Consider the following 6,815-nt stretch of genomic DNA (forward strand, 5'->3'; position numbering starts at 1 on the left):
ATGGAAGTAGATGATCAGGAGATGGAAGGGATTGAAGAGCAGCAAAATACTCAAGAGGTTAAAAGGGAGCTAGAAGAGGAAGCAGACCAGGATTTTGAAGAAGAACGGGAGCAAGAAGTGATAGCGGCTGATGATGATCAGGAAATGGATGCAGTAAACGATGAAAGTGCGCAAGACACATCGGATGAGTCTGAAAGTGATTACGATATTCTTGAAGAAAATAATTTGAAAAAATTTCTTTCGAATTGGTCTGTTCAGTATAACATACCACACGTAGCGTTGAAACCACTGCTACGGAAATTGAAACGATATCCTGTACATGCAAATTTGCCTTCGGATCCGCGGTCATTATTAAGTACACACCGAGAAATACAGAAACAAAAATTGTTTCTCCCGGAGAATATTGCCATGTAGGTCTATTAAAGGGCGTTGAATCTATCGTAAAGCATACGTCGATTGTTCCGGAAGGCATGATCAAAATATCCATCAATATCGACGGTCTACCATTATCGAAATCATCGTCAAAACAGTTGTGGCCTATATTGGGATCAGTAAAGCCGTATAAAAACGTATTTGTAATCGGTATATATTGCGGGGAGAAAAAAACCTACAAATGGTAACGATTTTTTACAAGATTTCGTGACTGAAGCGAAACAATTATGTATGGAAAGAATACTTGTGAACAATATTCGTATACAATGTGCCATCGACTCCTTAATATGTGACATGCCCGCTAAGTCATTTGTTTTATGCACTAAAGGACATTCGGAGTATTCAAGCTGTCCTACTTGCATTGTCGAAGGCGACTTAGTTAACAGAAGGGTGTGATTTCCACAAATCCATGCTCCTGCAAGAACGAATGATGATTTTCGAAATAAAACCGACGAAAAATACCATCACCGAGGGATTACTAGTTGTTTGGTAGAAATTCCGGGGTTTGGTCCAGTCACGAACGTTCCACATGATCCCATGCATTTACTAGATTTAGGTATCATGCGTAGAATGCTAAATCTATTATTAGACGGCGACTTGGAATATCGGCTTTCGCATATCGAAGTAGAACGGATATCTTCTCGTTTGGGTGAGATTGAATCATATATTCCAGTTCATTTTGCAAGAAAGCCAAGATCACTGAAATTTATCAAGTTGTGGAAGGCTACTGAATTTAGACAAATTCTTCTATACACAGGGCCAGTGGTATTGCGACCATTGCACAGCGACATCTATAACCATTACATGACACTGCATGTGGCAGTATGAATTATGAGCGACGAAAAATGCCACGAATTATTAGATTATGCACAAGAACTCGTGGAACATTTTATTTTGTCATTTAAATTATTGTATGGAACTCATAATGTATCAGCAAACGTTCACCAAGCTGTGCACCTCATTTCTTGTGTGAAGAAATTTGGTCAGATTCAGCATTTTAGTGCGTATATATATGAAAATCATATGCAAACATTTTAAAAAATGATGAGAAAGCCAAACCAATCACTACAACAAATCATACGAAGATGTGCTGAAAAGGAAAAGAATATATCAGTACTGACACCACTGGTACCGATGGTTGCCGAATTTTGCCCGCACATCGAATCTGTACACGCCGATGCACAGTGAGCCAGGAGACCCAAATTCTTGGCCAAAAACCAAGTATGGAATTTAAGTAACAGAAACTATTCACGTTTTTGTAGGTACTATAGAGTACTTGAAAATCGACTCTAACGTACATATTCATCGATTAATATCATTGGGCGGCACTTTGAACTTAGAAAACCACATAAAATCAGTAATAGGAAGCATAGTGCATTGACTAAAATATATTTTCGAAAAATTTTGTCATATACAGTTTTTTTTTGTATTTTTGCATTTATAAATGTTGAAAAAGAATAAAATAAGTAAAATAGCTATAAAGAAATATGCGACTTTAATGTGTCTGGTAAAATTTCTTCACCCGTAAATTGATATTTTCCATGTACGCGTATTGCCGATTATCGCCACACTTGAACTTCACACTCAAATGAGAAAAATGAAGTATCATTTTATTCGATAAAATGTGTGCATTGTCATTGACCTGCTCAATTTTGCTCGTTTTCATTTTTTTTTTTTTAAGAAATCTCACTCACGTTCCAGATAAGCAGTACTTTAGAGATTAAGAGTTCATAGTGTGTTCGGCTACCGATACAATTTCGTAATAAAAAATTTATACGAGACGTAATTGTTTTATTTTTCTCATAAATAAGATAAAATCCTACTCCCGGTAAAAAATGTCAAAATTTACGAAGCTAGAAATCCTTGATTTTATCCTGAAAATGGAAGTACCGAATCAGCTATCAATTACATTCTTCAGAAATTGAATATTCCGATTTCCCATGTAGGACGCATGTCATTGACCAAGCTAAAAAATTCGGTTTCGTGTCTTTATGCGAAACGTAATGCTAAATTTCAAGCAGCACGCAGAATAAAAGATAGATTTGAATCACAAAATGCTCGATAGCTTGATTCTGATTTTGAAATCCCTCATTTAAGATGTGATATGGATATAGAGGGAAGCAGTTCAAGTTCAGGTCCTGGTCGTCCTTTTCTTGAATTTAAAAATAAATCTTCGCGGTCAAAACGTCGAGAAGTTGCTGCAATTAGTATTCAACACAATCATGACACTCAAAAATTGATGATGGCTTCTTCTTACGCAGCAAATAAGTCAAAAAATAAGAACCTGAAAAAAGTTCTTAATGAACTGACGAACGATTCAGAAGCTTCTGCAAAAATGAGAAAGTTGGCTTCAACATCAGCACCAGTTTCAAAAAGAAAAACTCCGTTAGAAGCTCTGGTAATTTTGTTAGATAACAATTTAACGAAATCAACATATACCCATCTGCGTTTAGAATCTTTGGTGTGTGGTGCAGATATATGGCTTTCATATAATGAAGTCCGTGAATCAAAATCGCAACTTAGACCTCCGAAAGAACTGATCCATATCGATGATTCTGTAGCTCAAGTTCCTCTTCAAGCTCTTTTAAATCATACTGCTGAAAGGATAGTTCAGATGCAAGAAGAAGTGATATTTTGTGCTATGGATGCTAAACAATATATTGAATCGAAATTAACTCTAATATGCTCTTGAGGTTTTGATGGCAGTACAGGCCATTCCGCTTATAAGCAGCGATACGTTTATAATATAAAAATGAAAATACAATCAACGACGAAAGCTTATTCGCAACCACATTAATTCCTTTACGCTTAAGCTCTGAACATGGAGTTGTAGTATGGAATAACAGAAGCTCTCAGTCACCTCGATTTTGTCGTCCAATTCAGTTACGTTATGTAAAGGAATCCAAAGATGTCATCTTGCAGCAAAAACAGACAGTAGAAAATGAAATAGATAAGCTTCAACCTTTTGTAATTGTTTCCGGCTCTTATCGTATTACTATACATTTTTCTTTGCATCTGACTCTAATTGATGGCAAAGTATTAAACATAATAACAAATACACGTTCAATCCAATCTTGTCCAATTTGTCATGAGACACCCAAAAATTTCAATAATCTGTCTAATAGGAAGCCTGGATATTTCACCTCAAACTCGGAATCATTACGTTATGGTATCTCTTCCCTTCACGCATGGATTAGATTTCTAGATTGCTGCTTACATATTTCTTATAAATTAACCATCAAAAAGTGGCAAATTATAGGCGACGAAAATAAAAAGAAATTGGGTGACCGCAAAAGCTATATCCAGAAAGTTATGAGGGAAAATTTTGGTCTGCGAGTCGATAAGCCAAAAGCAGGGGGCAGTGGCAATACGAATGATGGAAACACTGCTCGTAGAGCATTTCGTAAACCAAAACTTTTTGCTAACTCTCTTGGTTTGAATCAAGAGCTTATTCAAAATTTTCAAACGATTTTGATAGCTTTGTCGTGTCAACTTCCTATCGATGCAACTGAATTTGAAAATCTTTGCATTTCCACTGCTAAAATTTATGTTTTGCATTATAATTGGTATCCCATGCCTTCTACAGTGCACAAGATATTAATTCATAGTGGAGAAATCATCAAAAATAGTGTGTTGCCGGTAGGAATACTCGGGGAAGAAGCTTCTGAGAGTCGAAATAAAGATTATAGAGTATACAGACGCTATCATGGCAGAAAGAATAGTCAATTGAATAATCTTGAAGATTTGTTCAATAGAGCAATGGATTCTACGGACCCTATTGCATCTACAATGAATATCGGATCTCGATTACGTATGAAGAAACATCTGACCCTCCCGAAAGCAGTGCGAAAGTTACTTTCAGTTTCAGAAGTAACTAATGTTAGTCAAACAGATTTAGAGCTAGAGTCAGATACTGAAGAAGAATCACCTGAATATGAAGAGCTTTCTAAGACTCAAAATCGTTTGGATGACATAGAGCTTTCAGGTGAAGAGTGGTAAAGAGAGGTAAAAGAAAAAAATAAAAAATATTCTAAAATAAAAAAAAACAAAAAATATAAAAGTAAAAAAAAACAAAAAAATCAAAATACTAATAAAATTTAAAAAATAGTTTTAAAAAAATTAAAATATAAAAAAAGAAGAAAAAGAAAAAATGGAGTGTTTTGTTAGGCAACCTGGTGGTACACTCCGGGGCCGAGAAATATTTTTTATATAATTTTTCCAGCTAATGCCGACCTACAGATAACTATATCATCTCAAATTCAGTAAACACAAATCGAGTTTAGTTGAGCGAAAATGATGTGGAAGACAAGTTTCATTCAAAGACAAATTTTGATTCCGCGACCCCAAAAACCCAGAGAAACCAAGTTTGATTGGATTCGCGATATTGGAAATCGGTTATCATTAGTTTTTTTTTATGATGACGCATATTAGCGTCAGACATACTGATGGAAACTTTAATTTTTGCGCATATATACGATAGACACCGTCAAGAAGATAGACCAAACGATACCAATTTTTATAGAAATCTAAGTGTTTTTCGAATTTTCATCTGCAATATTGGATCTGCCATTGTGAATTTTGAAAATCTGTTAGATTTCGACGCAACGACCTCAAAAACCCTCGAGTGTTAGGTTTCATTCAAACAAAATGTTTTACTTCTTGCTCCGCCATATTGGATCCGCCATTTGTAATTTTACAATTTTCACATCACATTCGGATTCATTAACCTCAAAAACCTCCGAGTATGAGGATTCATTCAAAATAGAATAACATTTTGCTGATTTGGTCCGCCATATTGGATCCGCCATTTTGTTTATGAAAATCTGACATCAGATTCCGATACAGCGACCCCAAAACCACAGAGTAAGAGTTTATGGCCCAGTCGTCTGATATTGCGAATTTTGGCCAAGAATTTGGATCGCCTGGCCCACTGTGCGATGGTCCGCTTCTGGTTGGCTATACTGATCCGCAATACAAAGTAATAATATCAGCTACTATGAAATTACGCGCTAAGTCCCGCGCTGATGGTTGTTGTGGCTTAAATGATGGAACTATTGTTTCGTTACAAAATATTGCGTACTGTCCAAGGCAACAAATTTATGTAATTATTGATAACGCGTTTTTAAAGAAGGAAAACCTCTTTTCCGTACTGTGTGATTCTTCGAAGATTGGAATTTTTTTAGTCCATAAATTATCGGAGCTGAAAGCGTGGCCGTTGACAAGTATTACAAAGAAATACGTCAAATTGCCGGCTTGGAATAATAAATTTGCAGTATTTACACTATTACATACTAATTAAATTATTCGCTTTATTATTTGTAACTACAGGATAATGACTGATTTACAAAATTATGTCATTGCCGAATTTCACGATGGTATGCAGATAATATCCAAATCGTGGATCGATGATGACGTAACAAAAGTTCGTTGGCCACCGTTCCATTCACATAAACGATTCGATAAAGCAATCAAAGAAATGGAAGAGTGGCAAAAGTCATGGCCTACATTTCCATTAAAGGGAATTATAGGAAGCACGTGTAAGTCACTATTTTTGTCCGATTGAAGTTTAGAACATGGTAAAAATAAAGTTTGTAAAAAGTTTATAAATAAGTGGCATGAGTAAATAAGTTTTAGTCATATTTGACGTGTAAAATCTACGGTCTTAATTGAACATTCTAAAAAAACCTATAACGTCTAAAAGAATTTACGAAATTCGCATTCACCGAACGTTCTAAACTTCATAATACTTTACCAAATGATTCAAATATTTGCAAGCAGGGTGATCAGTATCAATTTAGTCCGTCAATTATCAATTACTTTCTTAACATTTCATCTATGGCCAATTAACATTTTTTTAATAAGTAATTGATGAAAAGCCTCAATTACTTTTTTAATTGTTCAAATAATGTAATCAAAATTAAAATTTCCATTTTAATTAAATATGTAATTGTTAATAAGTCGGTGATAAATTATAAATGTTAATAGTAATGTTTAATATGTCAACTGCCAATCACATTAAAAATATAATTGTCAATTTTAGCTCAGTTAATTACAATTTTGTCCATCTCTGCTCGCAAGATTGAGCTCTATCGAATTTATATATATTAAAATATATATAATTTAAATAACTTTCAGCATCGTACGAGAAAGCTCGACAAAAAATGAAGATGCTGAGATTTTCTCAGATGTACCTACGGGTTCTGAGAGAGACGAGATTTTGAAATAAACGAGAAAAACAAGGGCCATATATGTTCGAAGCGGCGATGAAGATACCGAATCAGAAGACGAGCGAGTAGTAAACGTTCCGCAATTTCCTAAATTTCCGGGAAGGAATTCCACAAAAAATATAGAAACTAATGAAAAAAAGAAAGGTAATTGTAATA

At 34.8% G+C, this 6,815-nt stretch overlaps 1 pseudogene; it reads left to right on the top strand.

Moving 5' to 3' along the window:
* On the top strand, nucleotides 1-1,260 carry LOC145973715 (uncharacterized; annotated as a pseudogene).
* The last annotated feature ends 5,555 nt before the right edge of the window (nucleotides 1,261-6,815 follow it).

This window comes from Camponotus vicinus, unplaced genomic scaffold (genome assembly GCF_025532165.1).
Source record: "Camponotus vicinus isolate PSW18456_S1 unplaced genomic scaffold, iyCamVici1.0 SCAF_6, whole genome shotgun sequence".
NCBI lineage: Eukaryota > Metazoa > Arthropoda > Insecta > Hymenoptera > Formicidae > Camponotus > Camponotus vicinus.